Below are 16,312 nucleotides of genomic sequence, written 5' to 3' on the forward strand. Positions count from 1 at the left end.
CCATCCTTAGGCGCGAGGCTGCGCCTCCTCCACTGATTTAAAGGGACCTAATCCCTTTAAATGGCTTCACCTGTCTTCTATCTGGCAGAGCAGAGGAAGTATACAAGGCAGCTTCCTCTGCTCATCTAGTGACTTAGCAACGTCCCCTAGCGCTGTCTAGTCTGCTTGCTTCGGTGAGTCTTCAAGCTTTGGACCTTGTTCATGCTCTGTCTTGACGTTCCCGGTTCCTGACTTTGGATTGGCCTTGGTGACTCTCTGGTGTGCGACTTCGGTTTGGCAAGCGGTGACTCTCTGGCGTGTGACTTAGGACTGGCAAACGGTGATCCTTTGGTGTATGACCTCGGACTGGTGAGCGACGATCCTGTGGCACCCGACCTAGAACTCCTTCCAGACCACCGTCTCCAAGGGCCCACCTAAGTCCCAGCGGTCCGGGTCCCTACGGGCTCCTCCCGGGGGGACCACGGGCTTCCAGGGTGAAGCTCTAGTCAGCCCTTGCACCGACTCTCTGACCTCTCAAAGGTCCACCTAAGCCCCAGCGGTCTGGGTCCCTACGGGCTCCTCCTGGGGGGACCACAGGCTTCCAGTGGTGAAGACACAGCGCCTCATCTCGTCTCTTCATCACCTCCACGCTCGCCTCAGTCTCCAGTGCCAAGGGTCAGCTGGTCCTGCCTCCTGTTCTGCCTCGCCACCCGACGAGAGAACCTACGGAGCCTCCGAAAGGTATACCATCCTCCTGTCGGCCACGGGTCCACAAGCCTGAGCATAACACATATGAATGTGATCTGGGCAAAAGAATGTGCAATTCAAGAACTGGCTTGTATTTATATAAAAAGCACCATTGCTGAAGAGCTCCATCTATTAACAGCTCAGTCTAGAACCTATAATAACCCTTCCACCAGTCAGTGCAACAGCTTTTTGTCCCCATTAGATTGTTGCAAGAGAATTCGAAATAAATTTGCATTTTTTTTTGCTTCAATTAGCTTATGTTTAAACAAGAAAACTGCCTCTTATTAAAGGTTTGTTAAATGGATCAATGGAAGGAAATCAATGCTAATGGAAACCGTAGGCGTTGTTCATCACTAGAATGCTTGCCTTTCAAGACACACATTAGACCTGCTATTGGCAATAATTATGTTCAAGGATAGTGCTGATGAGGTCACAGAACATTTCATTATAAAGGAGATGTTAGTGATCTTCGTGCTAACTTGTGGCCCTCCTGCTGACAACAGTTGATGACTGATACAGTAACTGGGTATTTTTTATAGCAATTACCAAGAACATGTGGTTAAAAAGACCAAGTTAGTGGAAAACTGTGATGTATAGGAAGAAGATAAATTCTTTACAATAAGGGTGCCAAACATTGAATTTTTATTTATGCAAAGCAGAGGCTCAGACTACTCACTGAATCCTTTGCAAACAATTCCATTCACATTTATTTGGGGAGAGCATCCCTAGGACAAATGACAGAGCTGCATTGTCATACTGTTTTACAAGCTGGAGATCATAAAATATGATGACCCTGAGATCACTTTTCTATGCATCCAACAGGAGAGATCTTGGAATGCTCATATCTTATGATCTCTAGGTTGGACTAACTTACTTCATTTCCTGACTTGTTTTTGAGAGCTATACTCCCCTCCATTAGGTCAAAACATAAGAACATAAAAAATTGCCATGCTAGGTCAGACCAAGGGTCCATCAAGCCCAGCATCTGTTTCCAACAGAGGCCAAACCAGGCCACAAGAACCTGGCAATTACCCAAACACTAAGTAGATCCCATGCTACTGCTGCTAGTAATAGCAGTGGCTATTCCCTAAGTCAACTTGATTAATAGCAGGTAATGCACTTCTCTTCCAAGAACTTATCCAAACCTTTTTTTAAACCCAGCTGCACTAACTTCCCTAATCACATCCTCTGGCAACAAATTCTAGAGTTTTATTGTGAGTTGAGTGAAAAATAATTTTCTCCAATTTGTTTTAAATGTGCTAATTGCTAACCTCATGGAGTATTCCCTAGTCCTATTATCTGAAAGAGTAAATAACCGATTCACATTTACCCTTTCTAAACCTCTCATAATTTTATAGACCTCTATCATATCCACCTTCAGCCGTCTCGCCTCCAGTCTGAACAGCCCAAACCTCTTCAGCTTTTCCTCATAGGGGAGCTGTTCCATCCCCTTTATCATTTTGGTTGCCCTTCTCTCAACCTTCTCCAGTGCAACTATATCTTTTTGAGATGCGGCGACCAGAATTGTACACAGTACTCAAGGTGCAGTCTCACCATGGAGCGATACAGAGGCATAAAGACATTTTCCATTTTATTCCCCATTCCCTTCCTAACAATTCCTAACATTCTGTTTGCTTTTTTGACTGCTGCAGCACACTGAGCCAACAATTTCAATGTATTATCCACTATGATGCCTAGATCTTTTTCCTGGGTGGTAGCTCCTAATATGGAACCTAACCTCGTGTAACTATAGCATGGGTTATTTTTCCCTATATGCACTTGCCACATTAAATTTCATCTGCCATTTGGATGCCCAATTTTCCAGCCTCATAAGGTCTTCCTGCAATTTATCACAATCCGCTTGTGATTTAACTACTCTGAATAATTTTGTATCATCTGCCAATTTGATTACCTCACTTATCGTATTCCTTTTCAGATCATTTATAGATATATTGAAGAGCACCGGTCCAAGTACAGATCCCTGAGGCACTCCACTGTTTATCCTTATCCACTGAGAAAATTGACCATTTAATCCTACTCTGTTTCCTGTCTTTTAACCAGTTTGTAATCCATGAAAGGACACCGCCTCCTATCCCATGACTTTTTAGTTTCCTTAGAAGCCTCTAATAAGGGACTTTGTCAAACGCCTTCTGAAAATCCAAAAACACTACATCTACTGGTTCACCTTTATCCACAAGTTTATTAACCCCTTCACAAAAATGAAGCAGATTTGTGAAGAAAGACTTCCCTTGGGTAAATCCATGCTGACTGTGTCCCATTAAATCATGTCTGTGATTTTGATCTTTGGAATAGTTTCCACTAGTTTTCCCAAAACTGAAGGCAGGCTCACTGGTCTATAGTTACCCGGATCGCCCTGGAGCCCTTTTTAAATATTGGGGTTACATTGGCCACCCTCTAGTCTTCAGGTACAATGGATGTTTTTAATGATAGTTTACAAATTTTAACTAATAGATCTGAAATTTCATTTTTTGAGTACCTTCAGAACCCTGGGGTGCATACCATCCGATCTAGTTTATTTGCTACTCTTTAATTTGTCAATCTGGCCTACTAGATCTTCCAGGTTCACAGTGATTTAGTTCAGTTCATCTGACTCATCAGCCCTGAAAACCATCTCTGGAATCACTGGAAGGTGTAGGGCCCCTGCCCAGATCCTCCAGTCTCCCCTTGCTTCTGGAGATTATCCAGATCTGCTGCTCGTCTTCATCCAGGCCTGCAGCAAGAATTTGAGCTAAAGTCAATGTAGGATCTGTGAGCTGGCACACATACCCACAGACTTTGCTGTGGATCTGCCCCCTGCTTTCAGCACGGGCTTCCTGTTACTGGGGTGCAAGGGGCATGGCATTGCAGAGGCTTGTGAGTGCACGCACCCGCGGATGGGCTCTGATATAACTGTAGCTCAAGTTCTTACTGCGAGCACAAGTGAAGAGGAAAGTGGCAGCCAATCTGGATACTGCTGGCCACGCTCTGGCGCCTATCTGAATTTGAGACTGGAAGCAGTTACTTACGTGCATTGCCTGTGCCCGAATCCAGGCCTTATTCTCATTCAGGAAAACCTAGGATGTGTACAGACGATCTTTAGTGGTTGGGAGGTGAGGGAAAAACTGGTGCTATAAAACTGCAGTATTGTAGCAGCCATTGAAATTGGGCAGACTAGATGGGCCTTGTAGTCATAACCTGTCACCATATTGTCTGTTTCTACTTAGAAGTTAAGGGAAGAAAGCAATAAAAATAGAAAAGAGGATAATATGAAGACACCTTGGACCAACCTCCAAACCGCTCTCCTCCTCTCCCATCCACAGTAAAAACAAAAACTGCACAACACAAGTGTTTGGGATGTCAAATTTCGCTGCTTCTATTCAAATTCAGTCGCCAAGCCAAATAACATAACATAGCTGTACCAATTAAGCCATCCCCAAGCCAGCCCTGGTAGCTTAATCGCCACAATCAACCTGTTAAGACTACCCCCAGGTCGCACGTCCTGCAGTTCTTACCTGCTCCTTTAGGCTTCCTGCTCAGTTGGAACTATGGCTCTAGGATCCTTCATTTTCAATTATCCGGGGTTCCCCCCCCCCCCCCCCTCAGTTTACAATGCTTTCCCCTTCTTCACAGTCCCTCCAAATCCAGCCCTGTCAATGCAGCATCAGTCCTTGGCTGGCACCACAGGCTGCGACTCCTTCTGGCATCCGCCGGTGCTTGTGTACCCCGAGTCTGGCTACTCTAGGTGTTGCCGCTGTGCAGTGGAAGAGATGACGACTCCTCCCCAGAGGCCGTGAGTGCTGCTTCTGCAACATTCTCGGCTTGAGGAGAGAGGCTGTGATAGGAATCGAACCCTGGGTCATCTGCAGGGCAGCATGCAGTGTTGCTGCTGAGTTACCAAATCGGCCGGCAGAGCTACTTTTTAACACCTCACGTTGTCTTGAAATCCATAGGAAGGAAAGAATTAATGCTGGCTCTGTCTTGTGCGCGTCCAGTTCTTGCCCAGGAATGTCTCCACCCAGTCTGGATATACATGCATAAGTGTACCCACGTATCGGGCGAGCAAGTTTTTTAAAAGCTTTGTACTTTGTACTATCATGTATATAGTTATAGTTATAATTTATTATTCTATTCCATAGCATCTACTCATTGATGCTTGTTATATCTTAGGGCTCCTCCCAAAGACTATTTATATGTTGCCGAGTTCAAAATATTATCTGTTTTATGTAAGGGCAATGCCCAAAGTTTTGTTGCACTGTGAACCGATACGATGTGCGAACGGATATCGGTATATAAGAAATGTTAAATAAATAAATAAAATAAATAAATAAAAGCTGGCTTCTGTGGGTGAAGCACTGTTTTACCCGTGGATTAGCTTTTGACAATGACCCTTTTGAGGACTTGGGAGTCCTGTATCAAAATGTTTTCTTTTTCTTTGCCTTGTACCTATTGGAGAATCTTTCATTTACTTCCTCCTTTATTAAAGCTGGTAGACCTTTTCTTTTTGTTCCATGTACCTCTCTAATCTGGGGTTTTGCACCTGCCAGGGCTAGTTTTAATACTCACCTGCTGGCCTCTGATTTCACATACAGACTCAACATTTTCTTTCACTCGGAGCTTTCACGGTGACTTCTTCCCTGACCTGCCTGTCTGCTGAATGAGTGTCCAGACCAGAGCTTCCCAAACTTATGCTGATGACCCCCTCAGCCAGTTGGGTTTGAGGATATCCACAGTGATTATCCATAAGATTTTTTTATTTATTTTATTTGGATGTTTTTCTATACCGAAGTTTAGCTATCTGCCTTCACTCCGGTTTACAGATAGATCTGTAAACCGGAGTGAAGGCACATCTGGAGTGAAGATACATCTGGAGTGAAGATACATCTGGAGCTCCGTTATATGCAAATGTAAGTCATGCATATGGATTTTGGATATCCTGAAAACTCGACTGGTATTGGAGTTTTGGGGAAGCCATATGCTAGACTCTACCCTTTCACTGTCATTTAATGAATTGATGTATCTTTGGATTCAACTTCGAAAGTCTGCCGCTATGTATGAGGAGGGCTGCACCTTCTCTGGAGGATCCCTGCACTGCTAACAATTCATTTTTCCAACCAGGTATCTCGGAATTTGAACTTTCAATCTTTTGGCTCTACTCCAATGACTTGAGCTAAGGGAACAGCTCCCTCAGCTGAGCAGGTAGAAGACCATTCTCTCCATTTGCTTGATTGCGTATTTCCCGACCCTTATTAATTTTCCCTGTCATGGCAGGGGAGTTTAACGTTGCTGTCTTAAAGTTCACCCAGATACAACGCAGGCGCTGCTCCCAGTACACATTATCAGCCAGGGCAGGTTTATTCTTAGCTCTCTATCAGTGGGGTAGGTGAAGAATAAAGGACCTGACAACAAGCTGCCTTAAGAGGCCTCTCTTCGCAGTCCTTTACATGCAGAAGCCGTTTTATTCCAGTGATTGTACTTTGATGCCTTAGGGCTGCAGGACCCAGGTGAGGACAGCTCTTGACGGAGAGAGTCTAGCACAAGTTTGACTCTCAAGGCCGCCAGGGATGCACACAGTCAGCTCAAGTCCATTTCCTTTTATGGTGTCTCAAAAGATAGCGAATACGGATGCCAAAAATGTGCCAGGCTGGAGGTTCTATTTATAAACCAGCAGAGTGGGTCTGGAGAGCCCTTAGCAAGGCTGTTCTTGCCTGGAGCTTCAGGATGGCATTATCTCTGAAAGCAGGCAGAGCACCAATTTATTTATTTATTTAAAATATTTCATTTCCGCCAGTTACAATGGAATTTTTTTTTTTATGTGGATTACAATGATAAACATAAAACATCTGATGAAAAACATAAACATGTAATCAACAAACAAAATCAACAAATTAAAAGTCAAACTTCAGTAACACAATTGACTACAAGTAAAAGTACTAAAAGCCTCTGTAAATAAAAATAAGCCTTCAGCTGTTTTCTAAATGTTAATGCATCCAGTTCCTGTCTGAGATCCAGTGGGATAGAATTCCACAGCTGCAAACTCGATTGTTTACCAGTTGTCTGTAGTCCTCGGGGGCTTAATATGGGGGTTCCCGCACTTTTCAGACTTAAGAGCAAAGCAGCCGGGCGTTCTGCTCCAGTACCTCCCAGGACACATGCAAAGAAGAGGAGAGGAGGGGGGTTGAACCTGGAGCAGACAGAGCAGACAAAAAAAGTCACTCTGTTCCCTGATCCAGCCCTCCTTTGTCTAACCCCCTCCCCCACAATGTTGTTCTCCCCCTCTCCTCCTGTTCTGTAGAGAACAGGAGAGGAGAGGGTGATCCTGAAGCAGACGCTGCAGAGCAAAGGATAAAAAAAGGAGGCCGAATTAGCACAAGTTTGGAACTTGTGAGCAGCAGGGCCAGTTGTCAAGGCTTCATTCGAATTGTGCTAAATTAATTCAACCTTCTTTTGCAGCTGTTACCTGGGGCTTAAATTCTAGTGGAGTATCTCAGAGCAAAATTCTGCCACTCTTTTTTTTGGTCTGGGACCCAAGAAGGCAGAGTAGAGAGCCTGTCTGCTCCACCGCTTCTGCCGTGACTGGTGTGTTGGTTTAGTGGCTTCACTGCTGCTTATCAAGCTGGCCTCCCATTGTATCTGCCCCTGGTGAGCACACTGATAGCGGGGGGGGGGGGGGGGGGGGCAAGAGAGTGGATGTGGGGGTGGAGAAGAGTCAAGCGATCCTATGGAGGGAAAGGAGAAGGAGGCTGGAAGGAGGACCAAGAGGATAAGTGGGTGGATTAGAGGCAGGGGAGAGCAGGTGAGTGAGAGGCTGTGGGAAGGCAAAAGAATGAGTAACCAGATTGGAGGGGCTGTGGGTTTTGTGGAAGAGGGGGAGGAGAGTGTAGTGAGGAGATTAAAGGTGCTGTGGGGCGTGAGGGGTCGGGTTATTAGAGGATTATAAGTTGTGAGAGACGATCAGAGTGGGGGGAGCGTGAATGAGGTGATTAGAGGAGGATTGGAAAAGAATGAAGAAGGGGACAGGAGGTGAGTTAGGAGAGCATGCAGTATTGCTCCTTGCCTTTTCTTCCCCAAGGACCCAGAGAACAGGTCGTGCTTTTGAATTCCAGGCCCTCCCCAGTTCCAAGGAGGCTGAGGAGAGTGGGCACTATACAGCAATCTGCCCCATCTCCCGAGGCTAAGGAGGAGCCACCTGGTTCTGGCTCAGAGACCAGGCCTGTGCCTGGCCAAGGAGAGGAGGAAGGCTGCTGGAGAGGGTCATTTTCAAGTGGGAGTCGGGCTCGAGGATTACCAGGGGTTAGGGGGTGAGACTTGGGGGGCCCTAGAACCAGGGGGGAAGAAGGACCCCTGGGGGATTCAAAGGGGGGGGGGGCAGAATTGGGAGGACCAGGATACTCAAGAAGAGGAGGGTAGAGGGAAAGGGCCTCTCTCTCTCTCCTCATCCTCTTCTTCCTTATGCCACTTATCCTCCATCCCGAGCCCCTAGCAGTGCTCAGCCCCCAGCCATCCATTGCCCACCAGTGCTCGTCAAGTGAAGACTGGCTGGGGTTTGAGAAATGGTGGGGGCTGGGGATGGGGGATCAATGGGATAAGAAGGAAGGTGACGAGCGTGTTTGAATATTTGTGTGTGTGAGAGAGAGGAAATACATACCGGCCCTGGCCCCATCCCCTCACACAGGTCACACCCTGCTCCGCCTTCTCGTTACCCTCACTCCCCTTCCTTTTGGTCGACAAATTGAGCCCTGGTAATCGGTAGTCCTTAAGGGCTGGAACCATTAATTGTTGTTTAACCGCAGAACGTAAAGACTGAGCTGGCAAATATGGCTGCAGCACATCCTTAAAAAAAATTCTGGACCATTCTTGTGTAATGTCTAATTTAAACAATAGGAGCTGAGACTGAGAGACAATAAAGCTCCATTGGTTTGGGAGTAATGTGATCCCTTTGCCCACACTCAGTAATTAGGCAGGTAACGGAATTTTTAACAATTTGTAACGCTTTCAGCTGCTTTTTGTGAAGGCCAAAATAAATGGAATTACAGTAGCACAGTGAAGATAACGCCAGGGCCTAGACCACAGAGCAGAAATCATCCTTGCAAAGAATAAATCGAAGGTGCCTCAATAGGCAAAGTTTATAAAATGCTGTTGTCAGTGCTACTTTAATCTGTAATTTGAATGAAAGGCGAATCAATGATTATGTCAAGATGATGTGTTTCTGTCAAAAAAGGGAACCAGTGACCTTTAGGGGTAGATTTTAAAAGGTTGCGCACGGGTGTACATGTGCGTGCGCTACCCGGCGCGCGCACATGTACACCCGATTTTATAACTTAGGCGCGCGCAAGTTATAAAATCAGGGGTTGGCGCGCGCAAGGAGGTGCACAATTGTGCACCTTGCGCGCGCCACGCCGCACTGCCTTCCTCCCGTTCCCTCCCCCGTAACCTGACTTTCCCACTCCTTCCCCTAACCTTTCCCTCCCCTAGTCCTACTCTAACCCTCCCCCAAAATTTTTATTTTACGTTTTGCGCCTGCCGGCAGCCTGCCAGCACACAATCCTTCGACTCAGCGGCAATGGCCGCTGTGTCGGAGGCCTCTGGCTCCGCCCCCGGACCGCCCCTTTAGTAAAGCCCTGGGACTTACACACGTCCCGGGGCTTTATGTGCGTCGCCAGGCCTTTTTAAAATAGGCCCAGTGTGTGTAAGGCCGATTACGCGCGAAACCCTTTTAAAATCCAGCCCTTAATGCATAAGTAAGTCTCCCAAATCAGACGGGACTGGAGTTTGAGCAACCCAAAGCAAACAACCAGCAGATTTGAAACAAATCGTGGAAAGTACTTTTTCACTCAGTGCACAATCAAGCTGTGGAATCTGTACCAGAAGATGTGGTCAAGGCGACTGACATGGCAGAGTTTAACAAGAGTTTGGACAAGTTTCTGGAGGAAATGTCTACAACACATTATTAACCAGGTAGACTAAGGAAAGTCATTGCTAGCCCTGGGAGTGAGTAACAAGAACTAGGATCTACTTTTTGGAACCTGCCACCGTCGGCGGCAGGGTACTAGGCTCCATGGACCTTGGTCTGACCCCTCATGGCATATCTTATGTGCTTATGCTCAGATTATGTCACATGTTAGGGGTGTAAATTAGCTTAACCATGCTGAAATTATCACTTCCTTTCCCTGCACTGATCTGCGTGCTTTAATGTCATCTCTGTACATCCCCTCCCCACCACCGCCCTTCCATCAACTCCACTACAATTCATGCATCTGAGGAAGTAGGACTCAGAAGTCCTTGCCTCGATAAATCAGATAGTCTATAACTATTAGGTACCACCAGCCTCTTGGTCTTTTTCTTTTTTTTTTGCTCCTTTCATGTGATATGCGTTTACGGTTATTGATGTTTTGTGTCTCGCAGTGTGCTTGTAACTGGAGAATGACAGATGTCAATATGGGTTTTTACTGTGATTGGCCTAAGAGCTTAGCGATAAAAATTTGCAGTGGTAGGTGTTTGTAAAAAAAAAAAAAAATTGCACTTGTTATCTGTTTTGGGACAGTGCTACTGATAGTAGGGAATTCACTTTTTTCTTGTTTTTCAGGGAAGTCTCCAATAAAAATAATTTCTAGTTCAGTACTAATGTCTCCACTGTAAAAAAAACCTTTCCTTCTATGAGACAATGGACACCTGTATTGCATTAATAAAATAGCTTTGAGTTTACGGAGAGATAGAGTATTTCATAATCTACTGTATCTCTTTCCCTTTCTCTTTCTTTCTGCACATCTGCATGTCTGTCTTTTCTCCTTCTCCTACCCCTCCACAAAAAAAAAAAAAAAAGCCAACGGTCTCTGGGCTACAGCCCTCTCCCAGCGGACAATCAATGCAAGCTGAGAAACATTACCTGGTCTTACCTTTTGCATCTGCAAAGTGCAAGTTGAGATTGAGTTGGCAAAAAGTGTTTTAAGCATAGAATTGTTTCTATATGTCAAACATCAAGCTTAAAGGAAGATCTAATATAATCTGTAACTGTTATGAGCTATTTTCTCCCACAATAAAACTCTAATAAACCAAGATGAGCTTGAAAAGGTCTAGTTATCTGATGACCCAGGTTGTTAATTCTGAGATCTAAGTATTTCAGAAATTCTGTGAACTGTGTTCCCCTACATTAGCATTTCTATTAGAGATGTGCAAGCCCAATTATTTTGTTTTGGTTCATTTTTTCATTTCTGGAGTTTCATTTTTCAAGTCATTTAAGACACTTTTTGGTTTGGTTTGCTTCCCAAACCTAAAAAAAATATTATATTCCCAACACACACAAAAAAAAAAAAAATCGAACCAAAATGGACTTCCCTGAGGCCTCAGCAAAGACTCGGGGCCCTGGCTGAGCCCAGCACGAGCCTGCAAGGGCCCCTCTAACCCTCCTCCTGCCCTGTTAATCTAGGATTGTGGCCCAGGACTACCTGGCTGGGCTGAGCCAAATCCAGCTGGGGTCTCCTTGGGCCCCTCTGAGTCCTTTAAAAAAAAAAATGGTGCTGCTCTGATGCAGATGGGAAAATTTCACCAGTCATTCTACTTTTCAAGACGGAAATTGTTTTTGGCTATTTAACACAAATATGTCCCGAGGTTATCTGCTAGAATTAGAAGCTGGGTACTTAATGTTTGAAAGATAGAAAAATAGAAGGGGCTTTTATGGGTCAGTGTAGTCCTAGTTGATGGGGCTGGGGCCGGCGGGTCGGTAAGTTTTGGGAATCTTTTTATCACTGATTGTTTGCCATGGGAACATAAAAAACAAATGTTCCCCTTGGCTGATGATTATTATTATTGTAAGCACAATGGTTGGCTACGTTAGATATACAGGGGAAGGGGGTAGGGTTAAAATAGAAAGTGGAAAAGACGGTAAAAGGAGATTACTTTGTAGTTACCTCTTACTGATTGTATTACTTGAAAGAATATGCATCATCTGGCAGTTTCATACATTTTATTATTGTTTAATAAAAAAGTTTAAATCTAAAAATAATGATGCTGGCTGTGTGCATCCGTACCACATAATGGTGTCAGGCATCGAAGTGACCTTACTTCAGCTGTGTCCTTCAGGTGACCAGCGCCATTTTTTAAAGGACTTGCTGGGGGCAGAAGCAAATGGACATCGCTTCTGCCTCTTTATTGCAGACCCCGTAGATCAGTGATGGCGAACGCCAGGCCTCGAGCACCACAAACAGGCCAGGTTTTCAGGATATCTACAGTGAATATGCATGACAAAGATTTGCAGGCACTGACTCCATTGTATGCAAATCTATCTCATGCATATTCATTGTGGATATCCTGAAAACCTGGTCTGTTTGTGGCACTTGAGGACTGGAGTTCACCATCACTGCCTTAGAAGGAAGAGGTAACTGGGGGTCCTGGGAAGTCCCTGGACTCAATACATACTTCAGGAGCTATCAGGGGGGGGGTCCAAGGAGACTCTGGTTGGATTTGGCTCAGCCCAGCCAGCTAGGCCCTGGCTCCAAGCTTGGATTTTCAAGGTAGGAGGTAGGTTGGTTCAGTCCATGAGTCTTTGTTGAGGAGTGGGGAAAGGGAAAGGGGAAGGCTTCAGAGAGGCTATTTTTGGGCATAAAAATGAAAATAACTGAAAACTTTCTGGTTTTTTTTGTTTTTTTTTTAATAAGAGGCCATTTTTGGTTCATTCCATTCAGAATGAACCGAAAATGGCCTGATTAGTCCTGTATTTCATATTAATTTATAACAAATGCACATTCCTAATTTCTATAGCACCACTGGGGATACACAGCATTGTACAAATCAAATATACATACAAGACGGTCCTTGCTTCATGAAGCTTACAATTTTACCCAGATAAATACCCATTTACCAACATAAATGACTTTGAAAATTACCCTCTATATGTTAATTTGAAATTGGTCATTAGTATGAGTACCAGGGATACAAAATGGCAGAGTGGTTTACTGTTGACCTTGTACTTCCTGGAGCTGGGTACCTGTTGGACAGAGCAGGGCTAGAGTCATGGGTTCACAATTACAAAAACCCTTTCCTTTGCAAAATGTATGTATTTATTTATTTGTTTTTATATACGAATGTTCAGTTAGACATATCACCCCGGTTTACAGAGTAACAGAGGATTCGATAAGAATTAGGCTTCTTATTTTACATTGTAACTTCGTAACATCTGTAACAACATAACTTGTGGAGGAAAAATAGGCAACGATATAAATTATAATAAGATTATAATAAGACATATCAGGTCTAAGTTATCCAGTTAGCTTAATTGGATAAATCCAAATATCAGTAAACTGGATACGTATTCAGAATAAGTCTTATGCGGCTAATTTACCTAAACATTTAGCTTTGAATATCTTCCTCCTTGTTGCTGCCTATTGGTTCTAAGGTGCTGTACAGAGCGACCCCCCTGCACCTCAGCAGAAAGATGCATACCCAATTTTTTGAGCATGCCCAGAGAACATCCATCCGTATGGGTGTATCATTCTTACCTTCTTAAAGCTGCCATTTCATATGGAATTTGAATAGCAGTTTAATTTAAAAATAAAAGTGCAACATGTATTTGAAAATCTGATATGATGTGAATCTTGCAGTTGTTTGAGCATTGGAAGAAGCACTTTTAGGGTTTCATGGTTGTTTTCCGTCTTAAAGGCCTATGTGCCCAAGCCCCGCTTTGAGAGGGCATCTGAGACAATCTGTACAGTTAGCAGGGCAGGTACAGGTGTCACTGATGTTATCGCACTTTTTAAATGCATACATAACATTTCCTAATCTAATGCTAACTGTTACTTTGTTTTAACCAGTAGAAAATAAAACAGGGCCCCCCCCAACTCCCTATCACAGAGAGGGCTCCTGTACAACTCACCCCCTCACCTTGCCCATCATTTAGAGCTCTACAGATTGGGTTCCCGTACCTGGTCATGCGGACTTATAAGAGACAATTTGCAACAGCATCTGCTGGGTAGACCTGGTTCGTGCTCTGTTTGTTTAGCAAAGTTCAGCCTTTCTGCTGACAGCGAGTGGGATGAATGTCCAGGCCCCTCTCATAGGCCTCTCATTGTCTGTGGATTGCTGCTGGGCTTTACAGCTCCGCAGAGTTGATCATGATGAGCATGATGATGACTTAAGATATATGTAGTACCCATTGCGTAAACAAGATTCCAGCATTGTTTGCAATATCTTCTTTAAGAAACGTGTGTGAGGCCATGTCTAGGGTAGAAAGCCCAGCGAGCAATAGATATATTTTTTAATTATTGATTTACATCACAACCTCCACAGAAGAAAAGTGAAGAAGGAATAAGATTGCTCTTCTTTTATTCTTATTGCTTAATTCCTCTGGATGTTATGAACTAAGCCAGGGAGAAAGATTTGCATAAAGTCAGTCAGGCCGATTTAATAAAAGGTGTGGGAGAGCTGGCGCTCTCCCGATGCACGCCCAGGCACCTCTCCTGGGCGCGCGATTCTATATTTAAATGAGGCCGGGCAGTAAAAAGGAGGTGCTAGGGACAGTAGCACGTTCCTAGCGCCTCCTTAGCGGAAGAGGTGGCTGTCAGCGGGTCCGACCGAGTTTGGAAAATGGATGCCAGCAAAATTCAGCGTCTGTTTTCGAACCCGCCAACTGGCGGGCAGATTATTTTTGTTTTGTTTTTATTTTTGGTGCCTCTGACTTAATATCGCAGGGTGTACAGAAAAGCAGTTTTTTCTGCTTTTCTGTACACTTTTCCTGGTGCCTTCAAAATTAATGCCTGCCCTTGGGCAGGCGTTAATTTCTGAGAGTAAAATGTGCGGCTTGGCCACACATTTTACTTTCAGTATTCCGGGCGAATAACTAATAGGCTCATCAACATGCATCTGCATGTGATGAGCGCTATTAGTTTTTTTTGGGGGGGGGGGGGGGGTTGGCTGCGTGTTTTCCACGCGGTATTACTACCCCTTACAGTATAAGGGGTAATAATAGCACGTCTAAAATGCGTAGCCAAACGGTATCAGCCTGAGTGTTAGATTAACACCATATACCTAGCCTGCATTTAAATGATTTGTATTTCTAACCACTGGGGGACACCCCTCCTCTCTCATGTGATTTGATTAGTAAAAAATAAAAAATAAATCAGATGGGCTCTTATAGAAACATAGAAACATAGAAGTGACTGCAGAAGAAGACCAAACGGCCCATCCAGTCTGCCCAGCAAGCTTTCACCCTTTTTTTTCCCCCCTCATACTTGTCTGTTACTCTTGGCCCTTATTAGTAACTTTTTGGTTCTAGTTACCTTCCACCCCCGTCACTGATGTAGAGAGCAGTGCTGGTGCTCAGTTTAGCCAGTGCACCACTATTTAAAGTGAGACTTCCCTCTCTCCTTCTAAAAAACGAACCACTCAGATCTCTGTACCCTTCCACCCCAAAGATAGCGCTTAGATCTTGGAAATTTTTAGTTGTCTTCACAGCCATTTACTTCATATCATTTGATGCCTGTTTTGTTTCTTTAAAATGAAAAAAAAAGCAATCAAACAATAAATTAATTAACAATGGGCCGGATTTTAAAACCTACGCGCGCGGGGAACATTTTTTCACGCTACCCGGCGCGCACAAATCTACACCCGGTTTTATACCATGCGCACGCAGCCGCGCGCATGTTTTAAAATCCGGGGTCGGCGCGCGCAAGGGGGTGCACACATGTGCACCTTGCGCGCGCCGAGCCCTAGGGGAGCCCCGATGGCTTTCCCCGTTCCCTCCGAGGCCGCTTCAAAATCGGAGCGGCCTCGGAGGGAACTTTCCTTCCGCCCCCCCCAGCCCTATTTAAACCCCCCCAACCATTGTTTAATAAGTTGCGCCTGCCTGTGCCGGCCAAGAGCTGGCGCGCGATCCCCCGGCACGGCCGCTGTGCCAGAGGCCTCGGTCCCGCCCCCGCCCCTTTCACAAAGCCCGGGACATACTCGCGTCCCAGGGCTTGCGCGCGTCGCCGGGCCTATGCAAAATAGGTTCAGTGCATGCTGGAGCGGTTACACGTGTTCCCCTTTGAAAAGCTGGCCCTGGAAAGTCAGGTCTGTAGCCAAAACAATGCCCCCTACTGCCAGCTACTTTCCCAGTCCTCACCAGCCCCCTTCCCCTCTCTGCCCCATCTCACTTACTCTATTGTTGAATATTTCTTCAGAGGACATGAGTGATCCCTGGTCACACCTGTCCTGCAGCCTCTGCTATTGCAAATGGTGCCACCAGGCTGCGGCGAATACCATTATTGTACAAAATGGCGCTTGCCTGGCCAAGGCCAACATCATTTTGAATAGAAAATTTTACAATGGTGCTGGCCTTAGTTTGCCTACGCCATTTACCATAGTGGCAGCTGTGGAGCAGAAGCAACCAGGAATCACTCGTGTCCTGTGAAGAAATTTTCAACAGGAGACTAAGAGAGCCAGAGGGTGGGAACTGGGGAGGATCGGGGGAGGGCCCAGGAGTGGGGGCAGAGGGCTTGGAGTAGAGACAGCTTTATTTAGTTAAAAAAAAAAAAATGAAAGAAACATGAACTGGAATCTGAGCATTCTCACTCCCCCAAGACAAGCACTACAATCTCAGCACCCTCACACTCTGAGG

General features: G+C 45.1%; 1 protein-coding gene across 8 annotated transcripts in view; it reads left to right on the forward strand.

Moving 5' to 3' along the window:
* Positions 1–16,312, forward strand: part of CACNA1G (calcium voltage-gated channel subunit alpha1 G) — a 468,525-nt gene that overhangs the window by 288,243 nt on the left and 163,970 nt on the right. The gene's annotated exons all lie outside the window — the stretch shown is intronic.

This window comes from Rhinatrema bivittatum, chromosome 4 (assembly GCF_901001135.1).
Source record: "Rhinatrema bivittatum chromosome 4, aRhiBiv1.1, whole genome shotgun sequence".
Classification (NCBI taxonomy): Eukaryota; Metazoa; Chordata; class Amphibia; order Gymnophiona; family Rhinatrematidae; genus Rhinatrema; species Rhinatrema bivittatum.